The sequence below is a fragment of the Oncorhynchus gorbuscha genome, linkage group LG16 (genome assembly GCF_021184085.1).
Source record: "Oncorhynchus gorbuscha isolate QuinsamMale2020 ecotype Even-year linkage group LG16, OgorEven_v1.0, whole genome shotgun sequence".
Lineage (NCBI taxonomy): Eukaryota > Metazoa > Chordata > Actinopteri > Salmoniformes > Salmonidae > Oncorhynchus > Oncorhynchus gorbuscha.
This window is the reverse complement of record NC_060188.1, coordinates 14,900,394-14,928,037: the sequence shown is the minus strand read 5'-3', so window position 1 is coordinate 14,928,037 and position 27,644 is coordinate 14,900,394. Positions and strand designations below refer to the sequence as shown.

The following is a 27,644-nucleotide window of genomic DNA, read 5'->3' as shown; positions in this document are numbered from 1 at the left end:
TCAATGCACTTGGCAGTAGTATGGTCTGTATGATCAATAAAAGTCAAGAGCTAAAAGCAAACATTGTGTACTAGTCAAGAGCCAAACACCTCTAATATACTGTTTGATCCAGCAAAGTACTCTTAGTGCAACACTTCAACCACGGCCCACTTCTCTGTCTCATTTAGCTGGTGATTATGGCTTTCAATGACATCAAGTAGAGAAAAATGCCACATAGATATATCTAATGTTGATGACTGTGATCAACAATACCAGATCAACTCTACTGTTCAACATCCACAACAGGTACAGTATATCCTCCGCTCCATTTTCCTCTCACATTATTCCTTGTTAATAAAGACAGGTCTTTTTTCTCTCTCTCTGTCCTACAGAACTGCATATCTCCCTGTCTTACCGACCTGGGTGAATTTGTGCTCCTAATCAGCTAGGCAGTCTTGTTTCTTCAGTAAGTGGCAGGCGGCACGCTTCCCTTCCCCTCTAATTCCCTGCTCTCGGCAGACAGACAGACAGACAGACAGACAGACAGACAGACAGACAGACAGACAGACAGACAGACAGACAGACAGACGGACGGACGGACGGACGGACGGACGGACGGACGGACGGACGGACGGACGGACGGACGGACGGGCGGGCGGGCGGGCGGGCGGGCGGGCGGGCGGGCGGGCGGGCAGGCAGGCAGGCAGGCAGGCAGGCAGGCAGGCAGGCTCTTATTAACATGCAGGCCCAGGTAAAGAGTTCCCTCCAACACAGCCCCCACTGCCCACTAGGTCTGCACACCATTATCCCCGCTACTTAATAGCTGGCCGTCTCAATGCACATCTGTCGAGCCGCCGCATCCCCGCACCTTAATTAGCTTTACAACTTCTCCCCACTTCTGGACGGAAATGAATGATAAAGCTGCCATGGCCGGGGAGAGATAGAGAGGGATGGGAAGGAGGAGAGGGAGGGAGGGAGGGATAGAGAGAGGGAAAGATGGAGAGAAAGAGAGAGCGAGAGATCGAGAGAGTGAGAGAGCGAGAGAGAGAGAGAGAGAGAGACGATAGCTGAATGCTGAGGTGGGAGACTAGGAGGACTGGAGTGGGAAGCCGAGTCAGTCTCTAGTCTCTCTCTACATTAATTCCCCTCAGGTCCAGGCCTCAGCCTCGGCACCAGGAAACCCTTTCCTGTCCCCCCACTGTAGTCTCTCCACCCCGAGGATACAGCCCTGTGTGTGCCTGCCTTATCTTATCAGGCTCCCTCTCACATCGATCCCCCTTTTCAGTTCTCCTTCACAGAGGGCTTCAAAGCTAACTCTGACTCCTTTCTGAATGCCCTCCCTCTCCTTCTCTCCCTGGGTAGAGGTGGTTCCAGAGGGAGTTTGTGGCATGGCTAATGTCGATCTGGCGTGACTCGTTGTCGCCTAATCACAGAGGCTTTTGTTTGCTGCTGAAATTACTTAAAAGTAGGGAGAAAAGAAAAGCCACCCAACTAATACAACATTTCCCCCAGAAGTCAATGTGGGAGTGTGTTTAAATACACGGAGGCTAATTATAATCCTGCATAGTATTTATGCTCTTACTACACCATCCTGTAATCCTCTGACCCTTGTTTTCTGGAATGTGTTGATGAGCCTTATGCCAGTTGCCAAATATATTAAGCTCATCTCATATTCCTAAAGGCCCTAGCAACTATCTCATGCACAAACAATATGAAATTAACTGACGTTACTATGGTGATGCGCATGGAACAATATCGTAATCAGCGTTGCTATCAACAATGGGAGTTTCAATCCAGAAGGGGCAAGGGTTGGGGAGAAAAAAATACGCTATTTTAGTACAACTGCTATTATACATACACATCCATTAAGGCAACCCGCTGTGTATGTAACCTTCTGCATGCTCCCTTCCTTCCAACTGTCTGCAGTATTAGATATACTCATCTCCCGTGTGTTAAGATTCCTCACACTCCATCCATCCCTCCACCCATCCATCCATCCCTCCATCCATCCAGTAATTATGCCCCCCACCACCAAAAGCCATCAAACAGTAATTTCACTTCTTCTCCGGCAAGCGTTCCCATTTCCTCCAGTGAAAGGCCTGAATCATCCCCTTATCTCCATGGCCATTACACAGTGTGTATGAGAGTGAAAACAATGGGCCTGTGTGATGAGATCATGGCACTTCATTTCTCTGGATCTTCTAGAAACAAAAGGGATCCCCTGGCATGGAGGATGAGAATGGTACAAGGGCCTGTGGATTTCGCGGTCACTGAGTACAGGGCTGTAGGGCTAGTCATCCTCCGTAATAAGAGGAGCGAGGAGAGGAGGATGGAGAGAGGGTCCCACGGTTTAGGGGGATCGGCTGAGGGGCTTTGGGGCTCCTAACCCACAGTCAGCCAGGGGAACTATCCAGTCCAGGCACATGAATCAAACCATCACCTGTTCTCTTATTCCTACTCGTTGTTGGAAAGCCTGAGAAGAGCCGTGACATCATAGCGTTCTCTCTATGTCTGGTGGAGGAAGACAAACGTTGTGTGACAGGGTCTGTTGGTATCCTGAAACATTGTGGGGCTGCTTGGGAGTGAGGGAAGGAGGGAATGCTGGGCTCAAGAGGAAGTGGCAGAGTGAAGTGACAGGCTCGGGGGAGGAAAGGCAGGGAAAGACAGCACACTAGTGAATAAAACAGCAGGTCTGGGACCTGACCTATCTTCTCTCTCTCTCTCTCTCTCTCTCTCTCTCTCTCTCTCTCTCTCTCTCACACTATCGCTCTCAAACTTCTTGTCACTCTATTTTATTTCCTTCCTTGTTTTTCCATCGCTCTCATTTCATATTCAAAACATGGTTTTACAATTGTCCTAACTGTTTTCTCTATTAGCTGTTTTCTCACGCATATATCAGACACTATCTCTCTCCTGATGTGTGTCTCTTCCTCCATTTCACTCCATCGCAACCATTCTGTCTCTACCTCTCCTTCTGTCTCAAATACACACCACCCCTCTACCTCTCCTTCTGTCTCAAATACACACCACCCCTCTACCTCTCCTTCTGTCTCAAATACACACCACCCCTCTTCCTCTCTCTCATTGTGGTTTGGGTGGGGTGGAATGATCGTGTTAGGGGGTTCACAGAAGACTGACTGTTTATTATTGTCTTCGGCCCACTTAACTCTGACAGTAACAGAATGAGATGGGGAGAGAGGCGAGTGCCATTAATCACGTTGTCGGGAGGGCCTGAGCCGAGAGGAGACGCATCCATATCCTGTCGCATGTGCCTAGGAGAGGAACGGAAAGTGATTTTCAGGCCAGCCGACCGGCCTCACAGCACAGCACCACTGGATAGCTACAGCCATTCACGTTTGGCCCGCTCACCCACTCAGATGAAAAGTGCAGGGAAAAGAGAAGTGGGCGGCTTTTCACACTCAATCTTCTTCAAATGCTCCGACACATCGCACCTCCAGCCACCTCGCATTACCAGCAAGACCAAACAAAGTCCACAGTCATTCAAATGACTAGCCTACTTTCTCGTGTTGAAAACATAGAGTGAATGAGACCTCATTGCCACATTATGCTTACAAAAATATGTTAGCGAATATCCTTGTAGGTTGATGATAATGAGAGATAAATTGGATTACAGTGTGCATAGGCAGGCTATTTATTTATGAATTCTCAAACACATTGAGCAACAGCAACCAGGCCAGGCTCTGTCTGTCGCTGAGGAATGGAATTCAAAGGTACAGAAGCACACAAAATTATCCAACAAAAGTACCATCTACGACTCTCCGATGCCACCCAAAGTCTGTCAGGCATCAATCCGTCTGAGTATGCCCACAATGGTGAGCTTCGTTACGACTCTGCCCCACTGATTGACAGATGGCTGCGGCTCTGAAGTCTCCTCTCGGCTCCAACGGAAGACAGCCGCACACCTTCCCCTGCTATCAGTGGCACCCAGATGTGGCACAGCAGCTGTCCCCCAGATTATTCTGCCGCGTCTCTGACCGCCATCTACATTGACAGGCGTCTAAATATTTAATCATGCCAGAAGGCGCTGCCGCACCACACACTTTAGTAGACAGAGAGAAGGAGAGAGGGAGGAGAAGGGAGAGGCAGAGAGAAAGAGCGAGGTGGAAGGTTGGGTCATGACAGGGCATATTTGATGTTTGAAGAATGGGGAAAGGGAAAGACAACAGGGTGACTACACACCATCATTTTTTAGAACAAATGACAATGCCTGAAGAATGTGTGACAGCAGCCTGTGTTTTATAAATTCCCTGAGGACAGCCCAAGCGGAGACAAGACTATTCTGATTTCCTTCAATACCTTCAGGGAGATATTGAGACCACTTGAGTTTTCCATTAGTATCCGTGGTGCAAAGTGTGTTGACTGGAATGACGAATGACTTTGTGTGTGTGTTTTAGTGTCTGTGTGCACGTGTTTACTGGTGTGTGCCGTGGCTGACAGCTGATCAGGATCCACGTGATGTGCCTGAGGTACTCTCAGTAATTCAGCCTTTTTTAATGCCTTGGCTCATCCCCAAGCAACAGATTGCTGCTGTCGCTGGAGTTGCGCCTCACAGATGGAGCAGCATCACTTCCTCAGGAGCCTGACAGGATCAATCCAGGGGCTCATTCGCTCGCAGTCAATTAAGCCATGTTAGTTTTGACAGGAGCCACAGGCAAAATAACAGCCATCACTGTCACCAGAGAAAATATTGTGAACAAACAAAAAAATTGTCTTGTGTACTGAAGAGAGGATTGACTTTGCTGGAGAAAGAAGCTGTTTACTGTATCGTGTCACCGCTGCAATCCCATCAGATAAGACTGAGAGCACTGTCTGAATCTTCAGCAAAGGCTGCCATGTGTTGTCATAGATGAAGAGACTAGGAAATCATGAATAAGGACTAATGCTGACCTTCATCTATTTCCAAGCTGAATTCAGTCCATATGACACAGACACTATTTATAAAAAACACTCTTTCTTATTCTGCCCAGCTGCTTCCCACTGTTTCTGCTATTTGAAGTTTGAGTGTGATATAGGTCAGCCTACTACTTGAAAGTCAAAACAACAAAATGCTTCATCTTATTCTTAAAAAATTACTCACTGGAAATATTCATCTTTTTCTAAACAATATGAGCGTGGGGCCTACCTTCTTATAAACCTGCCTATATGCCTCCTGCTGTGGGAAAGGTGCAGCGTGGCTCTTTGAACTCACTGAAGGGAGAGTGAGTTGGACATGTAGGTAGGTAGCTGTGGGCGATGGATTGAAAACACTTGGCATCTGCTTGCGAGTCTCCACACACCCGAGGTGAGCTGAGCAGAGCAGCGGCAGGACGGCATGGTTCACACTTCTTCCCGGCTGAGCCTGGCTTTACCCTGGGCATCATTACAGACACTACACATCCTTCCTTTGAAGGGTTATCAAGGCCCCTCATTAAAGATGTCCCTGGCTTTCTTAGTGATAGGGGCCCCCACAGGGCGTAATATACCCCTTTAATTAGTTTGCAAACTCATTAGTGTGCGCCGAGCAATTAGGCGTCCTTCCTTCAGAATGGTTTACAACAGGACAAAGGGATCCCAGGGGCTGTCAAGGAAGGAGAGCATAAAGCCCAGACAACTCCTCTCACCAATACCACTACTGCAGGGAGGTGTCATTAGGGAGCTTCCAGCAACATCACTAGCGCTCAGTCCCTTTTCCTTGTCCACTCAGTGGCCTGGTTCACTCTGCAGTGCTGGGAAACATCCGGCTCTATGCGTTTGATCTCGGTGTGCCAGTGTTTTAATTTATACGTTGGATAGAGACATTTATCAAGACAGGCACTTTTATGACACCCACTCTAGACACACCTAAACCTTCCTGTCATCACAATCTCTATGAGTCAGGGCCTAAACCTTCCTGTCATCACAATCTCTATGAGTCAGGGCCTAAACCTTCCTGTCATCACAATCTATGAGTCAGGGCCTAAACCTACCTGTCATTACAATCTCTGTGAGTCAGGGCCTAAACCTTCCTGTCATCACAACATCTGTGAGTCAGGGCCTAAACCTACCTGTCATCACAATCTCTATGAGTCAGGGCCTAAACCTTCCTGTCATTACAATCTCTATGAGTCAGGGCCTAAACCTTCCTGTCATCACAATCTCTGTGAGTCAGGGCCTAAACCTTCCTGTCATCACAATCTCTATGAGTCAGGGCCTAAACCTTCCTGTCATCACAACCTCTGTGAGTCAGGGCCTAAACCTACCTGTCATTACAATCTCTGTGAGTCAGGACCTAAACCTTCCTGTCATCACAATCTCTATGAGTCAGGGCCTAAACCTACCTGTCATTACAATCTCTGTGAGTCAGGACCTAAACCTTCCTGTCATCACAATCTCTATGAGTCAGGGCCTAAACCTTCCTGTCATCACAATCTCTGTGAGTCAGGACCTAAACCTTCCTGTCATCACAATCTCTATGAGTCAGGGCCTAAACCTTCCTGTCATCACAACCTCTGTGAGTCAGGACCTAAACCTTCCTGTCATCACAATCTCTGTGAGTCAGGGCCTAAACCTACCTGTCATTACAATCTCTGTGAGTCAGGGCCTAAACCTGATTGCTTTTATTGTATGAACACACTCTTGAATGCCATAAATGCTGAGAAGAGATTATTGTGTATAGATGGATGTATTTATGTCCATCCATAGTCTTGATCCTTGTCTGGTGGTGACTCATAGGAACATGAGTCAAGTCCCTGTGCAGTACGGATTTCCAGGAATTCTGTTAGTATGAAATCTCAAGGGTTAACTTTGAGAAGAAGAGCCAATCCGCTGTCTTACACACAAGCCTTGTGGCTGCCCGCAGAAGGGAGACATGTTTGCCGAAGTGTTCATGCTGAACAAAGTGATTGTATCATCTGGGCTTACTCTTCATTGGTGTGCTGCCTCTCCTGAAACCCTTTCAAGCTGTGTCACCCACAACTCAGGAAAAGTTTGAAAAATGGAGGAAGGGAACCATGCAAAGTGGACACATTCTCCAGTCAGCCGTAAAATAGCTGAGGGACGGACCATTAGCCATTCACTGCTACCGACTGAGTTGCAGATCCCACATCTGTAAAAGCAGAAGGTCACTATAAACTTAACGAAAGAACCATGGCTTCGTAGGAGGGGACAAGTTAATACAAATACATAAACAATAATGACAAATAAACAACCTTTAGAGCCATAAAACATTAAGAGGTTACAATAAATGAAAGAGATGACACAATACATAATCACCATATTTTTTGATTAACAAGTGTATGTCTGGATAACCCTCCTTATTCCAACAAGTCTCTGTGGTCTTGCCCTGTGATGACCTCACAAAAATGCCATCTCCACTGCTCTTTACCTTGAAGGTTGGCGAGCCATGGCCTAAGGAGTCTGATGGACTAGACATGTACCTTCACTTTTCCAAGGCACAAACCAGTCAATGTGTCATCCAGGGAAGAGGTTGAACCTTTAATTAAAGTGAAGAGCTGCTGTCATCAGGCCCTGCTAAATGCCACACGATAAATAGATGATCTCAGGAAGCTGCGTTGGGAATTTCTTTCACTCAAGGAGATAAAAGGCCATACACACTACAGGATAACCACGTATCAACATGTTATGCACTATCAATTATAGAAATACATTAAATGACCTGATTGCGAAACAGGCATGCCTGACAGACCCTGTTGTTTGGGGGAAGAATGTTGACAATGTCACGTAGACTGGTTATTAATGGAAGCCAAGCTGAAAGAATGTGCCTGTGAGCAACATTATTAAGGATGGATGAAGGGTTACAGAGTGATCACTCATGGAATGCAATCAATATTTATTCTGTTAAATACTGGGGGAGAAATTACATTTCAAAGTGTATTGCTATTGGTTTCGAGAAATTGTGGTCAAAATAAAATGCAGAGGTTTGGACACTGATTATTTGGCAACCAGCCCCGTCGCGGACCAGGATGTCTTGCTCCCAGACAGACTAAACAACTTCTTTGCTCGCTTTGAGGGCAATACAGTGCCACTCGCGCGGCCCGCTACCAAAACCTGCAGACTCTCCTGTGTTAACCCTCGCAAGGATGCAGGCCCAGACTGCATCCCCAGCCGCGTCCTCAGAGCATGCGCAGACCAGCTGGCTGGTGTGATTACGGACATATTCAATCAATCCTTATCCCAGTATGCTGTTCCCACATGCTTAAAGAGGACCGCCATTGTCCCTGTTCCCAAGAAAGCGAAGGTAACTGAGCTAAACGACTACCGCCCCATAGCACTTCCGTCATCATGAAGTGCTTTAAGAGACTAGTCAAGGACCATATCACTTCCACCCTACCTGACACCTCCACTCCAATTTGCTTACCGCCCCAATAGGTCCACAGACGACGCAATTGCAACCACACTGCACATTGCCCTAACCATTCTGGACAAGAGGAATACCTATGTGAAAATGTTGTTCATCGACTACAGCAATTCACACCATAGTACCCTCCAAACTCGTTATCAAGCTCGAGACCCTGGGTCTCGACCCCGCCCTGTGCAACTCGGTACTGGACTTCCTGATGGGCGGCCCCCAGGTGGTGAGGATAGGTAACAACATCTCCACCCCGCTGATCCTCAACACTGGGGCCCCACAAGGGTGCGTTCTGAGCCCTCTCCTGTACTCCCTGTTCACCCACGACTGCGTGGCCATGCACGCCTCCAACTCAATCATTAAGTTTGCAGACGACTCTACAGTGGTAGGCTTGATTACCAACAACGACGAGACGGCCTACAGGGAGGAGGTGAGGGCACTCGGATTGTGGTGTCATGAAAATAACCTCGTACTCAATGTCAACAAAACAAAGGAGATGACCGTGGGCTTCAGGAAACAGCAGAGGGAGCAACCCCCTATGTTCCTCGGCGTACACATCACGTACAAACTGAATTGGTCCACCCACACAGACAGCATGGTGAAGAAGGCGCAGCAGCGCCTCTTCAACCTCAGGAGGCTGAAGAAATTTGGCTTGTCACCAAAAGCACTCACAAACTTTTACAGATGCACAATCGACAGCATCCTGTCGGGCTCTGTCACTGCCTGGTAAGGCAACTGCTCCGCCCACAACCGTAAGGCTCTCCAGAGGGTAGTGAGGTCTGCACAACGCTTCACCGGGGGCAAACTACCTGGCCTCCAGGACGCCTACACCACCCGATGTCACAGGAAGGCCATAAAGTTAATCAAGGGCAACAACCACCCGAGCCACTGCCTGTTCACCCCGCTATCATCCAGAAGGCGAGGTCAGTACAGGTGCATCAAAGCAGGGACTGAGAGACTGAAAAACAGCTTCTATCTCAAGGCCATCAGACTGTTAAACAGCCACCACTAACATTGAGTGGCTGCTGCTAACATACTGACTCAACTCCAGCCACTTGAAATTGATCATTTATATATTTTTATGTACATATTCTTCATTCCTTGATACTTTTGTGAATACGGTAGTTGTTGTGAAATTGTTAGGTTAAATTACTCATTGGTTATTACTGCATTGATGGAACTAGAAGCCCAAGCATTTCGCTATGCTCGCATTAACATCTGCTAACCATGTGTATGTGACAAATACAATATGATTTGATTTGATTTGAAATTGTTTGATTGTACAATTGCATTAATGAATGTATTATTAGGTGAGTTCACACTGCTACTTAGCCCTGGGCTAAGGGAAATTTAATCTGGGGCTAAGCGAGTGTTAAAATTGATCCTTTCCTAAATTAGCCATGGATGGAGATATGGATTTGAGCTTGTGGTTTTACTTAATTTTCCGTACTGGCCAATGATTATGTTATTTTCTACTTGCCAGCACACACGAACACACATACACACACAGAGGGAGAAATCAGTACCAAGGACAGCCACATCATATTTAGCTTAAGTTGATTGGACTAAATTGTTTTTGGCACCTTTTGGTTGTCACTGTATTAGACTAAGCATAGGTGATTTGATGATGTTGAAATTTCTCTATATATATCAATGATGTTGCTCTTGCTGCGGGCGATTCCCTGATCCACCTCTACGCAGACGACACCATTCTGTATACCTCTGGCCCTTCCTTGGACACTGTGCAATCTAACCTCCAAACGAGCTTCAATGCCATACAACACTCCTTCCATGGCCTCCAACTGCTCTTAAACGCTAGTAAAACCAAATGCATGCTTTTCAACCGTTCGCTGCCTGCACCCGCACACCTGACTAGCATCACCACCCTGGATGGTTCCGACCTAGAATATGTGGACATCTATAAGTACCTAGGTGTCTGGCTAGACTGGAAACTCTCCTTGCAGACTCATATCAAACATCTCCAATCCAAAATCAAATCTAGACTCGGCTTTCTATTCCGCAACAAAGCCTCCTTCACTCACGCCGCCAAATTTACCCTAGCAAAACTGACTATCCTACCGATCTTCGACTTCGGCGATGTCATCTACAAAATAGCTTCCAATACTCTACTCAGCAAACTGGATGCAGTTTATCACAGTGCCATCCATTTTGTTACTAAAGTACCTTATACCACCCACCAATGCGACCTGTATGCTCTAGACGGCTGGCCCTCCCTACATATTCGTCGCCAGACCCACTGGCTCCAGATCATCTACAAGTCCATGCTAGGTAAAGCTCGGCCTTATCTCAGTTCACTGGTCACGATGGTAACACCCACCCGTAGCACGCGCTCCAGCAGGTGTATCTCACTGATCATCCCTAAAGCCAACACCTCATTTGGCCGCCTTTCGTTCCAGTTCTCTGCTGCCTGTGACTGAAACGAATTGCAAAAATCGCTGAAGTTGGAGACTTTTAACTCACCAACTTCAAACATCTGCAATTTGAGCAGCTAGCAGATCACTGCAGCTGTACATAGTCCATCGGTAAATAGCCCACCCAATTTACCTACCTCATCCCCATACTGTTTATATTTATTTACTTTTCTGCTCTTTTGCACACCAGTATCTCTACCTGTACATGACCATCTGATCATTTATCACTCCACTGTTAATCTGCAAAATTGTAATTATTCGCCTACCTCCTCATGCCTTTTGCACACAATGTATATAGACTCTTTTTTATTTTTATTTATTTATTATTTGTTATTGACTTGTTAATTGTTTATTCCATCTGTAACTCTGTGTTGTTGTCTGCTATGCTTTATCTTGTTTAAATAAAGGTGAAACATTTTTTACAAAATAAAGCTGAAATGGTACGGTAAACTCCTGTTTTCTTTTCAATTTGCGGTAACTCTCCATGGTTCATAATTAATAGTTATTTAGTAGTCTGAAGGTGTCGGAAACATTAACTTCCTTGACCATGCTGTAGGTCATGTAACTGCTTTTTACATGCAATATGCTTTGTGGACTTCACAGGACAGATGTTGCTCTCGTTTTGTGACAAAACAAAAGTGTGGTTGAATTTATTCTGCCATTGTGTCTTCTTATTGTCTTCTTATTGTGTGGGCCTTAGCCCTATATATCATGGTGGCAAGGAATATGAACTAACACATAGGTTGTAATATGGCCATGTTTTTCCTGGCTTGGCTTCCCCAGTGATTTTAACCACGCTCCGCTACGGAAGGTTGATGTCTCATTTGTGCACAGCATCCCCTTACAGGGGCGAGGTCGAATTTCAAAAGTGAAACATCATTTCCGAGGTCAGACAGACAGACAGCAAGGTTTATACAAACATACAATCACTGTTGGAAATCAAATGCTAGGCTAGAAGCAACAAGATGTGATGATAAATATCTTATTATTAATTTATAACATGGGTCACACGTCAGAGATAGAATGTTGGTCGTATATTGTGTTTGTCCGTTAGCCCAGGGCTTTGGAATAACTGTGAATCCTTAGCCCAGGGCTAAAGCTTAGCCCAGGGTTAAAAAATACTGGTGTGACCACAGGCTAAGCTAGCCCGGAGCTAAGAAAAGGCCTATTGTGTATTGTTCTCACACATAAGCGATGTAATAATTTTGAATGATGTCTTAATTGCCAGCACAATCTAATTATAAATATACTTTAAAAAGACATTTCTCAAAAAACGATATGAGATTTATACTGTAGAATTGGAAGGATAAGATATAATTTACATTTGAAGCAGATCTTCGCTTGTTGGCTGACACCAAGGAACGCACATAAAACAGTATTTATTTTTCCCATGTCTGTGTTCCCCCTGTATTTTCAATTTAATTTAAATCTGGTTATCAGGAAGCTTCATCTTGACCCTTCAAATCTAAAAAATGATCACCCTGTCTCTTGTCTTCCCTTCTTCTCAGAAACCCTTGAATGTGCTGTCAATTCCACTGAATTCCTTTCTCAGCGTTCTCCACTTGATCCCTTCTAATCTTGCTTTTGTGCAGCTCACTCAACGGAAACAGCTCCTCTGTAACTGAGTGCTTATGCAGCTCCTCTGTCTTAATTCCCCTTGATCTCTAGGCTGTATTTGATACCGTTAATCTTTAGACACATTTTACTGTTGCTGATCTGACAATCTTTGGCACCTCTTGTTTCTCAAATTATTCTCTAACCTTGTTGATACTTTTCATAAGGTCAACTGAGAAAAGTCCAGCCCAGCGTTCACAACAATGAGGTTCCCCAGGGCTCAGTGTTGTGTCTATTCCAATTCCATCTCCCTTCCCATAGTCTTGACCCATACATTATGTCTTGCTAGTTATCCTCCATTTACATCATTCTCATGAAGTCTGCTTTACACTGTCTTTGTCTTTATACTGATGTATTTTTGTCCTTGTGTTATTCAACCACATGCAGGTACTAAAATAGTTTATTTACTTTTGAAGTCAGCTTATTGTTAAATTTCTTTTTATAATCATCCCAAAGATTTATGGTATCCACAGAAGCTATTTTTATTGCCCTTGACCCATACTCAATCAATATCATCTTAAATAGTTGTTTTTGTGAATTAATGCTCTTACAACCATTTCATTTGAACCATGATCTGTTTGTCCCAGTGTTCATATTTCATTGTCAGAGATCCTCGTTCATCTTACCTCCTCCTCTACTGTTCCCCAGCCATATGATAACGTATGTACAACTCATTCCCTATTTACTTTTCAATGTGTCCTTAGGATGCCTCTCTTTTGACAATATCTCCGCTGATATAAAAATGGCTAATATTCATTCCTCATTAATGCACTTAATTTATCTCACCATCTAATCCTCCTAATAATGAATTTCCTCCCATATCAATTAGGCCTCCCTATTTCATGTGGACACAGTATTTGGGTTTATTTAGTGCATGTCGAAAGGAATGGTTATATCACATAATTTGCAGAGTGCTAGGTGGCCAGAGCTTTGGTCACAACCAGGAGCATTAATTTTGCTTACTCTACTCCTCAGCGTCCACTAGCGATCACATTTCCCACAAACACACCATATGTGGCATCTCAGTTAATTATCCAAAAGAAATTGTCCGAGGACATGGAATAACAGCAGGTGACCATCTCCAGCCCAGAGCAAAACCAACACTAACTGGTCAAGCTCAGCTGCCTTCGCTCCTCAACTAATGGTGGTGCCTGGAATGTGTTCATTCACGCTGCTTGGCCTTCATTACAGATCAGGGAAGGTGCAATTAGTAGGAGCTCCCCACCAGCTTATAATTACCTTAAGACATCCACTTAAATAGAGAACATTATAAATCAGCTCCTGTTGCCTATCAGGCTCTATGCAACATTATGCCAACAGATGTCAGATGCAGCCATGGACAGGCCCCTTGGTGGCAGTGACAGCCAACAGCTACTGCTAGCTTCTCTAATGAATAGAATTGGGCTCCGGCTTTGTATTTTTGAGGGGTTCATTTGAGGTTCAGAGTTATATTTCTTGTGAATTATAAAAAAGAAGGACAGCGAGGGGAGGCGAACAAAAGACCAATTAACAGTTGGATACAATGCAACAGATAACAGTTTGTTTGATGTTTCTCCCAACTTTGTGACAAATTCAACTTTTCATCTTCAATTTATACAGAAACATGATCCAGCGATGGGGTCTCTCTCCCCTTAGCCTCACATTGGGGTGAGGGGCCTGTTAAGGGTTTTGTGACATCCACATTCACTTGCATCAAAGCCCCACAGTTGCATCAAAGAAGTTATAATGACAGACAAAAACATTATTCACAGAAGGAGCATTGTTTGGTCACCCACTGTTTCTCCATTACATAAAAGTATGTCAGGCTTCGAGGGAGAAAAATATCACACAATACAAACATATCACCACACAGACAAATCCTACTGAATTCTCTCATAAACAAAGCACCCATTTGGCATGATTTAGAGGGGCTTGGAAAAGCTGTTATTTGACAATAGCCGTTCCAAATGAACAGAGACTATCTTTTTGAAACGGAACTTTCCGTCGTCCCAATTCTTTTGTGCTTGCTGCATTTAAAAAAAAATATTCGCCTCAAAGGTTTTCTGTCATTTCACGTGTGAAAAATAATTAAATGTCCATTAAATTTTTATCACTGTATGTGTCTCTGAAAACAAAAACACAACATTAATTCGGAGAGCTGTGGGAAGACATATGAAAAGGTTCCAGCTTCAAAGCTTGACCTTCATCCACCTGAGTTTGTGAGAGACTGCAAGAAAAACAAAGCTGAATGCATGAATGCCAAATATCCCCATTAAAGACCACTGACAAAGGAATGATATTCTATAGGAGATGGCTGTTTCTTCATATGGAACTGCATTTCGAAATGCGTCTACCAATTGGCAGCCTCTGGAAGAAAAAGATCACCTCTAACCTCATCTTGTTCCTATACCAGGAAGTGCATTGTTGCGTACAGCACATAATAGGATGTAGACTGGTGCTGTGGTGAGAAAAATAAGCAACGCTTCTTCAATGTATCTTGAATAGGTCTCGCTGGTTTAGTAATAAAAATCACTTGTATTGAGTAAATTTCTGTCTGAAGAGATATTCAATTAAAAAAACATAAGGTATGCCGTGCTTAATGTTGTATAACAAATGTGCAAATCCATGTCTTAAAAAACTGTTAAGCTTTTGAAGATAAAGTTAACATGGAAAACAACATTTCATATCAAGCCCACAATAAGCCTCTTTGGTCACACTTTACATTACAAAGGCCTTATACCAGAAGTAACAAGCTAGGAATGTTGTATCATCTGGCCAATCTGCTGTTTCTCAGCTCTAAGCCTCAAGCCCACAAAACAACTGTCCTCTGGTCCGGTGTAGACCCTTATAAAGGGTGTGTGTGTGTGTGTGTGTGTGTGTGTGTGTGTGTGTGTGTGTGTGTGTGTGTGTGTGTGTGTGTGTGTGTGTGTGTGTGTGTGTGTGTGTGTGTGTGTGTGTGTGTGTGTGTGTGTGTGTGTGTGTGTGTGTGTGTGTGTGTGTGTGCGTGCGTGTGTGTGTGTGTGTGTGTTTGTGCGTGTGTGCTTCCCTTTGCCACTTGACATTATGAGGTCAATGAAAGGTAAGGGCTTCACCCTCTCTCAGCGTAGCAATCAGACAAAAAGCAGGTGTTGTGTCTAACATAACCTGGGGTGGGCAAAGCTATCTATTCCAGAGATATCCATCGGCCCTTTGTCTACAGAGGACCTTTAATAGTGGCACTAATCCACTTAGCTACCATACAAATTATATTTCTGTGATGATTTGAGGCTGACATCAGCAAGTTCAGTGTCCAGAGCTATCGGATGGCACTGACTAGATGTATGCCGACAGTACATGACCTATTTAATGGTTACAAAATTATAGATCAGATTATGGCTTTCTACTGGAGTGAACAACCTCTGCTCTCATGCTTAAGCTTCATTGTTTGCACCTGATATGAAACTTCATATTTTAATGCGATTATCTTGCATGGTATGTATGAAACAAGAGATGATTTATGAAGTGAGTTCATGTGGCTCTAGTCAAGCTTCACTTGCCGACCATATCAACATCATTTGTCATTTCTTTGTTACATCTCGCTCAATATCTCTTAGGAAATTAGATTTTTTTTTTTTCGCTCTCCTCTCTAAAACTTTTGTGAGAAATTATACGTTTCTATGGTTGACGAGACAAAACAGGACAAATAAATCAATATAAAGCAAATGAAAGCAAATTGAATCTATTAAAGCAAAATTACTGGGAGAAAAATCACCCAAACGCGACACAACCCAGAGAGTCATGGCCATGGGCACAATTAATGACAGAGGTAGTAAAAAGGTGTTGGATCATTAAGCTTGCAGGGGCCTGTGTGCATGCAGACAAGATCCCTACACCAGACCTGCACAAACAAGCCCCCAATCTTAATGGCCCATTGAAGTAGTGCTGCCCTGCATATCAGTGAAACAGGCTGCCTGCAAGGGCCTAGCCTTCTACAATACCTCAGCTATCACTATAATCACTGGGGATGTGTTGTATTTTCACACAAAAAAGTGAGGATCAGGGAGCGACCCTGCGGCTCCACCTCCGTCTCCTTCCTTACCTGAGGAATACCAAGCAGCGGGGTGCCAATGGAGGACCTTGAGATCAGCGTGAGCTCGCAAGGGGGGCTCTCCCGGGCAGCCATGAGTAATTAGTTCTAATTAGTAGCGGTGATTAACCGCGCTGGGGAACGTGGGGGCCATAGGGGAGCAGATTGATAGAGCTGGCCCTCCTAACCCATAGAGGCTCCACTGCATCTTAAGCAGAAGGGACCCTGCCTGTGCCCGCCAGCCAGCCAGATAGCATGTCCACCTAGCATAAACAAATTAAAATCATATCAAACTTTATTGGTCGCGTACACAGATTTGCAGGTGTTATAACAGGTGCAGCGAAATGCTTTCTTTCAAGCTCCAACAGCGCAGTAGAATGTCTAGCAAATACAATACAAATACACAAACAATCAAGAAACAAACAAACACACAAACAAACAAACAAGAAATGACAATCCAGAGTAGATCTATTTCAGTGAGCATGTGTCAGAATCCACAACATAAATATGTGGTTTGCAATGTTTCCTTTGTTGGGCACGCAGTAAATTTGAGGTCTTATGAGAGGAAACTTGAACGTTGTGAGAATTTTTTGCAGCTTCTGGCACTTGTTTACAAGTGAACACTGAGGCTGTACCCTTACGGTCTTAGACAGTAGCCAATAGGCTATTGTGGCTATTTGAGCATACTGTAGGCCTACCAACAAAACCAATGGAGCAAATCCCATAACATTTTCACATTTCTATGATACAGCCTAAAGTAGCCTATATGTGGTGTTTAATGCAGACCTACATTGCATGAGACTTTTAAAAACATTTTAATATTATGAAGGGCTTGACATTAATTAATTATTTTTTACTTGCTCTGTAACACCATGGGCCAAATTGGTGACTGTAAATTGCATTGTATTGTGTCGTATGATGCAAGAAATCACTTTAAAAATGAAATGTATTATTATTACCATACAGAGAAATAGACAATGTAGGCTACCCCTCTGCCTATTGGCTTATTTACATATTCAAGACTGTCTCAAAATACAACTCTGCACCTTTAATTAATACATAAGCTTTTTATCTGACTGATTTCAAAGAAATGTAGCCTACACGTTTTGTGTGTATGAGGCAGTAACATCCCATTGCTGACCTATACGTATCTAGAACTGGGCCAATAACTCTCTAACTAGCAAAGAATATCAACAGGTGCACACGCATGGCTCTGCTGATCGAAACTGATCTGAAAAGCACATTCACTCAGGGGTGATTGAAACGCTCATGGGCTACCTCAGCCAATAGAATTCTACTCCGTTGCGTTCCTGTTCTGCGTACAACAAAATCACAGACTCAATCTTGCAAAGTTATATTTATTTTGGTTTGTTGTATTGAAAAGGGGCTGATATAATGTTGATTTGGTCACATAAAAAACATGGATCTATATAGTGCAAACTAATGGGGCAAACTCAGTGATGTTCAATCTCTTGCGTCTCTGCACGGCCTGGCATTTCTTCTGCGTGGCAGTCCTGGAGGAGGTATGCAGCCGCGCACGTGAGCAGCTTAGAAGGAGCATTGGTGCTGTGTAGACAGTATATCATTTGGAAGGAAAATGGAATGTACAGTAGTAGGTATATTGGGATGAACTATGTCCAGAATACAGTATATACTGTATATACAATGAATCTAAAGTGCCTTCAGAAAGTATTCAGACCCCTTCCCCTTTTCCATATTTTGTTATGTTACAGACTTTTTCTAAAATGTATTACATTTTTAAAATTCCTCTTCAATCTACACACAATACCAAAGCAAAAACAGTTTTTATACATTTGAGAAAATATCAGAAATACCTTATTTACATAAGTATTCACTTATACCCTTTGCTATGAGACTCGAAATTGAGTTCAGGTGCATCCTGTTTCCATTGATCATCCTTGAGAGGAGTCCACCTGTGGTAAATTAAATTGATTGGACATGACTTGGCAAGGCCCACACCTGTCTATATAAGGTCCCACAGTTGACAGTGCATGTCAGAGCAAATACCAAGCCATGATGTCGAAGGAATTGTCCGTAAAGCTCCGAGACTGCTCTGGATTGTGTTGAGGCACAGATCTGGGGAAGGGTACCAAAAAATGTATGCAGCATTGAAGGTCCCCAAGAACACAGTGGCCTCCAAATCAAATCAAATTTTATTTGTCACATACATATGGTTAGCAGATGTTATTGCGAGTGAAGCGGAATGCTTGTGCCTCTAATAATAACGACAGTAGCGGGTAGCGGGGTAGCGGGGTAGCGGGGTGAACAGGCAGTGGCTCGGGTGGTTGTTGTCCTTGATGATCTTTTTGGCCTTCCTGTGACATCGGGTGCTGTATGTGTCCTGGGGGTCAGGTCGTTTTCCCCAGGTGATGCGTTGTGCAGACTGCACCACCCTCTGGAGAGCCCTGCGGTTGTAGGCGGTGCAGTTGCTGTACCAGGCGGTGATACAGCCTGACAGGATGCTCTCAAGTAAAATTTTATGAGGGTTATAGGTGACAAGCCAAATTTTTTCAGCCTCCCGAGGTTGAAGAGGTGCTGTTGCGCCTTCTTCACCACACTGTCTGTGTGGGTGGACAATTTCAGTTTGCCCATTATGTGTACACCGAGGAACTTGAAACTTTCCACCTTCTCCACTGCTGTCCCATCAATGTGGATAAGGAGGTGCTCTCTCTGCTGTTTCCTGAAGTCCATGACCAACTCCTTTGTTTTGTTGACGTTGAGTGAGAGGTTGTTTTCCTGACACCACACTCTGAGTGCCCTCACCTCTTCCCTATAGGCTGTCTTGTCATTGTTGGTGATCAAGCCTACTACTGTTGTGTCGTCTGCAAACTTGATGATCAAATTGGAGGTGTGCATGGCTACGCAGTCATGGATGAACAGGGAGTACAGGCGGGGGCTGAGCATGCACCCTTGTGGGGCTCCAGTGTTGAGGATCAGCGAAGTGGAGATGTTGTTTCCTACCTTCACCACCTGGGGGCGGCCTGTCAGGGAGTTCAGGACCCAAACGCACGTCGGTTTAAGACACAGGGCCTCAAGCTTAATGATGAGCTTGGAGGGTACTATGGTGTTGAATGCTGAGCTATAGTCAATGAACAACATTCTAACAAAGGTATTCCTCTTGTCCAGATGGGATAGGGCAGTGTGCAGTGTGTAGGCGATTGCATCGTCTGTGGACCTATTGGGACAGTAGGCAAATTGGAATGGGTCTAGGGTGACAAAGCACTTCATGATGATAGAAGTGAGTGCTTCAGGGCGATAGTCATTCAGTTCAGTTACCTTTGCCTTCTTGGGTACAGGAACAATAATGGCCAACTTGAAGCATGTGGGGACAGCAGACTGGGATAGGGAAAGATTGAATATGCCCGTAAACAGTAAACACACCAGCCAGCTGGTCTGCACATGCTCGGAGGTTGCGGCTAGGGATGCCGTCTGGGCCGTCAGCCTTGCGAGGGTTAACACGTTTTAAATGTCTTACTCACGTTGGCCATGGAGAAGGAGATGGGGGTGCAGTCCTTGGTAACGGGCCGCATCGGTGGCACTGTATTATCCTCAAAGCAGGCAAAGAAGGTGTTTTGTTTGTCTGGAAGCAAGACGTCAGTGTTTGTGACGTGGCTGGTTTTCTTTTTGTAGTCCGTGATTGCCTGTAGACCCTGCCACATACGTCTCGTGTCTGAGTCGTTGAATTACGACTCCACTTTGTCCCTATACTGAAGTTTCGCTCCATCATTCTTAAATATAAAAAGATTGAAACCACCAAGACCCTTGCTAAAGCTGGCAGCCTGGCCAATCTGACCAATCGGGACAGAGCTCCAGAGTTCTTCTATAGAGATAGGAGAACCTTCCAGAAGGACAACCATCTCTGCAGCACTATATCAGTCAGGCCTCTATGGTAGAGTGGCCAGACGGAGGCCACTCCTCAATAAAATAATAATAATAATATCAATAAAAGGCACATGACAGCCTGCTAGGAGTTTACCAAAAGGCACCTAAAGGGCACCATCCCTACGGTGAATGTGGGGATGTTTTTCAGCGGCAGGGACTGAGAGACAAGACAGGATCGAGGGAAAGGTGCACGGAGCAAAGTACAGTGAGATCCTTGATGAAAACCTGCTCCAGAGCGCTCAGGACATCAGACTAGGGCAAAAATGTACCCTCCAACAGGACAACGACCCTAAGCACACAGAGAAGACAATGCAGAAGTGGCTTTGGGACAAGTCTCTGAATGTCCTTGACTGGCCCAGACTTGAACCCGATCTAACATCTCTAGAGATACCTGAAAATTGCTGTGCAGCGACGCTCCACATCCAACCTGACAGAGCTTGAGAGGATCTGCAGAGAAGAATGGGAGAAACTCACCAAATACAGGTGTGCAAAGCTTGTAGCAATATACCCAAGTAGACTCGAGGCTGTAATTGCTGCCAAAGGTGCTTCAACAAAGTACTAAGTAAAGGGTCTGAATACTTATGTAAATATGATATTTCCATTTTTTTGCAAACATTTGCAAACATTTCTAAAAAACCTGGTTTTGCTTTGTCATTAGGGGGTAGATTAATGAGGAAAAAACTATTTTATCCATTTTAGAATAAGGCTGTAACGTAACAAATATGGAAACAGTCAAGGGGTCTGAATACTTTCCGAATGTGTGACAATACAGAGGCGGATGCAAGATGCAAGCAACGATGGTTTAATGATTACAATTATTAGCAGCAACAGGACAGACAGACTGTACTCAGACGGAATCCGACCTGGGACTAGAGCGCATCTTCCGGTGATAGCGTGCTGAGAAATCCAGGGGAGTGTGTCCGGATGGGAAGGAAGGAGCACAGCAGATAATCCACACAAGGGCGGCGAGAGATGAGCACTGACACACGACACAACCTCAGGGAAGTAACAACACAACCTCAGGGAAGTAACAACGATCTGACAACAAGAAACACTGGTTACAGAACATATAAAGGGAAGATAAGTGGTTCCAGCTGGCGCAGACAATCAGGCCGAGATTGGGAACCACGCCCACACAAACACGGGAGAGAGAGAGAGAGAGAGAGAGAGAGAGAGAGAGAGAGAGAGAGAGAGAGAGAGAGAGAGAGAGAGAGAGAGAGAGAGAGAGAAAGAGAAAGAGAGAGGGAGGCAGTGGATTCATGAACCGTGACAGAATGGACAGTACATACATGGGGCATTAGTCTCAAGGATCAGGGCAGGTAGCTGGCTAGTGATGGCTGTTCAACAGTCTGATGGCCTCGTGATAGAAAGACGTCAGTGTTTCTCAGCGTCTTGGTCCCAGCTCTGATGCACCTGTACCGTCTCGGTCTGCTAGATGGTAGCATAGTAAACAGACCGTGTCTCGGGTGGCTGAGGTCCTTGCTGATCTTCTTGACCTTCCTTTGACACTGAGTGCTATAAAGGTCCTGGAGGGCAGGCAGCGTGCCCTTGGTGATGCGGTTGAGGGCGTTACAGTTGTCGTACCAGGCGGTGATGCAGCCTGACAGAATGCTCTCAATTGTGCATCTATAGAAGTTTGTGAGGGTCTTAGGGGCCATGCGGAATTTCTTCAACTGCGTGGCACCATCTCAGGTCATCAGTGATGTGCATGCCAAGGAACCTTTGAAGCTCTTGACCCGCTCCACTACGGCCCCGTTGATGTGGATGGGAGAGTGCTTCCTCTTCACTCTACTGTTTTGTCTCATGTCTACACTGTATTGCAGGTGCATACCACATTGTGCCTACCCATCTCAGAAGCTGGATCTCAGAAGCTGCTTCCTATTGTGTGCTTTGAAATGCATTGTGTCATGATAAAATTCCATCCAAAGTGTTTTCAATATACCTAATATTATGACACATTTTTGTTGATTATCTATGTCATTTCAAACTAGAAGATTATACTTCGTACTCTGCAATTGAGCACCAATCCAGCTTTTGATTCAAACAAGCAAATTCAAACAAGCGAATGTACAGAGCTTGATTTTTAAACACGTCAATGAGTCTAATTAGTGTCATTCTCCCATCCCCAATAATGTTCCTAAAAGCTGGGCCCAGTCTCCGCCAGCCAGTCATTTCTTTAAGATGGCAGGGGGGGCTCTTAACAAGATAAGCCCTGAGATCAGTGTTCCTGGAGGAACATTACCTGAACAAGCGAGCTGATGAAAATTACTGTAGTGTACCGCAGCCTGCTTGGAAACAGCTGAAGTGTTGTTCAAACGTCTCAGATAAAACAACCAACACGAGTACCACTAGAACACCTATAATTCCCACTCTGCACAGGGAAAGGCTGAGAAAGACGGGAGATGATCCTATTTGTACTGAGACTTGATTAAGAAACAGGCTTCAAATCCCGCTATTTAACAAGGTGGTGGGGATTAAAAAGGTCTCTCCAAATCCTGAGAACAGCAAACTGTTTGCCTGGAAAGCTCTTTTCATAGTGCTCCACTGAGGGCTGAAATCTGAGAGGAGAAACCACTACTCACCTCCTCTCATTAAAATGATCTCAGCTCTCACAGAGTGATTGGTCCAAGGGACTTGATGACTGCCAGACAGATGCAGGCATTAGTTTGCTGTTTCTCTCTAACATAGGAAGGAACGACCTTGGCTTAAGCATGTTTTTCAGATGCCATCCTCTGTGGTTCCAACAGATATGAGGCATTTGGCATTGGGGGAGGGCTTTGTGTGTGTGTGTGTGTGTGTGTGTGTGTGTGTGTGTGTGTGTGTGTGTGTGTGTGTGTGTGTGTGTGTGTGTGTGTGTGTGTGTGTGTGTGTGTGTGTGTGTGTGTGTGTGTGTGTGTGTGTGTGTGTGTGTGTGTGTGTGTGTGTGTGTGTGTGTGTGTGTGTGTGTAAATGCATGTGTGTGCCCTTGTGTTGATATCTGCTCTGGCTTTGACTGCTGTTGGCAATTTAAGATAGGGTGTTCTCACAATGCCTCAGCAGCCTGAGATGTGCAATATTGACTGGTTTCAATTTCCTCCATTTTGACAGCCCATTTCGGCCGCAACTATGAATAAAGAGGGCCATAGTCTCAGTACACATCACTCTCCGATCAAATGTTCCCCTCTCCCCCAAGCCTTTAGGGAGACTACACAACACTGGCATACATAACACTGGATGAATATAGCCTGAACACAGCCTCAGATTACTGCAAACCACAGTCAAGTCCAATAGAAGCACCAAATGATTTACGTATCCTCAAACGTATCCTCAAATTCAAAAAGTCATTTTGAATGGTATATGCACCATTAGAAATAAAATGAAGAAATGATCAAGCCAACGGCTGACGCTCATTGAATTACATGTTCAGCTTGACAGCTCTGTGTTGGTGAAGAAATGAAAGTACAATTAGATTTTGAAAAATGAATATGGGGAATAACAGTATTGCTTTCTCGGAATTGTCAAACTTGACAGTGCTATTACCATCACTACAAGATCAGCAGTTGGCATGTTGTATTCGGTGTACAGAATTTAGCCGTTTCACCCCACGCTGTCTCAATGGACTGATTGAGTTACATGTAAATGAAGGAAACGGAGCAATTTCAACAACATTGCCTCTTTTATCATAGTCCTAATCCAACTGACAAACCCTTTTTGGCAATATGGAAGTAAAGCACTACTGGAAAGCATCCGAATATAAACACACCTTCAAAACATCACAGCTAGTGTCCATAAAAACTGCTTTTGGTAAAGAACTGAGACAATTTTCTGATAGCGTTATAGTAACACATTGTTGAAGTCTAATCCGTTGACATAGAGTATACTAGTGTGTATGTGCCAGGGAGCTCTGACCTGATATATGAGGGTCATATTCTATACAGACCTTTCTTCTTAGCTCTTCCACATCGTGCTCTAAGTCAGGGCTGAGGCGGAGACTCCATGAATGACCCTTAATGTGACAGAGAAATGGGGATCACTTTCTCTCTGTGGCTGTGCCAGCAGTCTGATGATATCGACTAGATGGTGTGAGCGGGCGGGGGAGACTCCAAAAAGCGGATTAAAGCGAGGAGATAAGGCAATCCACTGTAATTAAGCCCTATCTCTGGACAGCCACTGAAGAAGATACATCATCCTTCACAGCCTTGCCACTGTTGAAATACACTAACAATTATTCAATAATTAATTATTATGCATGCATGAGCCAAACACTAATAGGACATATTTTAACAACAACATTATAGCGTACTGTACAACTAAATTAATTGGGAATGCATTTATGATCAATGTAATGCATTACCTTTTTCATATTTTTTAAATCACTCTATTGTAATTGTATCAGCTTTGTTGTCAGGCCTTTTATGATGCAGCCTATGTTAATTTCCCTTTCTAGACATTTCTAATTGAGAAGTGAGATATATAGGCTTGTGGCACTAGACATACTACAGGAGACATTAGCCAGGGCCCTCAGGGTGCCACTGCTGCTATCCATCCTGCATTGTTAACAGGAAGTTAATAACATGAAGTTGAAGTATAATGAGAAGTCACCTTACAGGGTGCTGGAGTTACTCCTTCAGAGGACACTGTGAAATATGTCTGGACAAGGGTCCTCCACAATCAACCATCTCTGATCTCCAGTTCACACAGAAAAATTAGCATAGAGTGAAAATTTCACTGTGAATGGTGGTGCATGAGAAATGATAGGATTCAAATGAAATACATTGATCAAATGAGGTGAAAATACTTGGATCCTCTGGTTTAAAAGGACTTGTAGTTGACAAAGAAAAATATTACACTCCCAAGCAAATGTGCCCTGTCTGTCTCAAATTGGTCACATCTGGACTTAGAAGAGAGTATTTATCAAGCGAGAAATTGCAATTAAATAATTTAACCCTAGACTTTGAAGTAATATTGTATTGTAATGACGGTTTTTACCTTTGTTGAATGAACAATTCCTTAGGTCCATGTGTTGCGTTGATTCCCTACTGTTAAGAGATTTTTCACCATTTAGTTTCTAGCTACTATAGACTTTTTACTGTAGCTCTGAGACCCTTTTATGTCATCTAGTGTTGCACCAAAGATGTTTCCCAAATTGTTTTATAACACAGAACACATTCATCAAAGTGTTCTATTTTCTTAAATCTTTTCTCTTCTAGATTCCAACACGATCATGCAATGTCTCTGGACATGGTAAGTGTTTCAAAGGCTTTCCTATGCAGAGGGTTATTAGACATGGGTAAACAGAAGCAATCTTTGAAATGCTCTGACATTTCCTCATCAACTGAAATGCAAACAGTGTGGAGCCTTCATCATTTTCCAGTAGAAAATGTCTGAAAGCAGCGAATGGTGTGGTTAACACCGTGCAGGGGACGTGAGACCACATATGTGACTACATTACACCAGCTAGCCATTCCATGTTCCACCCCCTGCTGTTCACCACTGGCAGTCATAGCAACCACAAAGGAATTATAAACGGCTTGGAATAGGTTGTCCTTCATGAATGATACTGTTCAGCTTCCAACTATCTGGATAATACATACACCACAGCTTTACATCAGGTGTTGCTGTTTGTCATGGCCTTATCGGAGGTTTCCCCCCTCTTGTCCTTTATCATACACTGTAACACCTTGACAGGAAGAGATAGCAGAAAGTACGAGGTGTCCTTTTCTACAGGTGAAAGTCTCTTAAAGGCCTAATGTGGAGGGAGTCGTAAAATCTCAACTATTATTGCCATCCATTAATGGTCCACACTTCATTCAGCACCAATTAGGCATTTTCTCCCCATCCTCTGTATCCTGAGGCAACCAGTCTAGGATTTGGAAATGGGGAGAGACAACCATTCCACTAGGAGCACTGACTCACCAGGTTTAAGTACTCAGACTGCTTGAGTCTCCTCTCGAGAATGATATCCAGAAGGAAACAAAAAAGTCATAATTGTTTGAGTGAAAAACTTTGTCTCTGCACTACAAGGTCAGATATTTACCGCCCCCAAAAACGGAATGTGATAAGTGATCTCTGGGATGGGAGGATTTCTTGTAGAATAACTTACAGTAGTAGTGTGTGTCATAGTCAAGTGTAAAACGTAAGCTATATACTGTATGTTTTTTTGGTTAATTTATAATGAATTATTAACATGAGAGAGCTGGCTTGGAAAAAGGTAGGCATCAGCTTCAATAGAATAAGTTAAAATAGTAGAGGACAGAGGAGTAACCAAACTATAATTGTGTGATCACTTGCATGCCAACTTCAACCTTGTCCCTCCCAAAAAGCCATAAGGAAGAAATGTTCTCAGAGGTTCCTTTGTGACTATATTATCACAAGAACTAGGGTAATTGCCAACAAATGACAAAAAAGGACTATTGAAAACCAATTTGGCTTATAACTGACCGTGTGATGTCCTCTCAGCAGGTGGTTATTCATAATACAGCAGGTAATTCATATGAATTATTTCCTACCTGTCATTCACCTTGTTCCAGCCGCTCACTGTTGAAGTAATTGTAGTTGCTGTAGATTTCACGCTGGCACCTACGGCTGCTTTCTTGGCTGACCTTCCTGGACTCTCCCTTCAACCAATTATCTGTGGGCCTTGCAGAGAAAGACACAAGTGTAAATATTCCAACGAGAATCCTGTGACCTCATTGATCAACAGCCAATACTTCCTGAAACTGATCCTGGTCAATACATAACTACAGAAATAGCTAAGGATAGTAGCGTAAAAATAGAGCATACAGATGTACATATTATGTCCGTGCACTGTGCTACTGCCATCTGTGGTTGTCAGTCATTAAAATGTAAAAAACTCACTTATGAAGAAACATTGGAAATTTGGCAATGTGCACTGAGTATGTTAAGCATTTTCAGCTGTTAAACAAATCAGTGAGGTAACTTGCTGAGGTGGTTATGGGTATGATATTAAAGTTAGATATGTGATTAGAGTACAGTGAGATTCCACATGTCCAAACAAATAACACTTTAACAGACGATTATTTGTAAATCAAGCCATCTGACAGATTGAATGGAAGGTATGTGACCAACAAAATGTCCTCAATAGAAACAGTTCAGTGAGCATTCTTTCTGAAAACCTCTGGAAATGGCTATGAATACATCACATTGGCCTTTCTACATGCTCCACCTCTGAATTCAGTATCACAGCTAGCAAGCCAGCGGGGGCTACATTTGCCTTAAAATGTTTCATCTCCAAATGAAAACAGGCCACCTCCATGAAAAGAGCTGTGATGGTAAGTATGAGAGCAGGGTCATTTGGTGCCGACAAAGTATTGGTAAAATGAGT

At 44.0% G+C, this 27,644-nt stretch overlaps 1 protein-coding gene across 5 annotated transcripts in view; it reads right to left on the bottom strand.

Annotated features, from left to right (window-relative positions):
- Positions 1–27,644, bottom strand: part of LOC124000085 (RNA binding protein fox-1 homolog 3-like) — a 458,756-nt gene that overhangs the window by 385,922 nt on the left and 45,190 nt on the right. For all 5 annotated transcript variants that reach the window (XM_046306204.1, XM_046306199.1, XM_046306207.1 and 2 more), the window contains exon 2: positions 26,809–26,938. The gene's annotated coding sequence lies outside the window, so the exon portion shown is untranslated. The remainder of the gene's footprint in view (positions 1–26,808; positions 26,939–27,644) is intronic.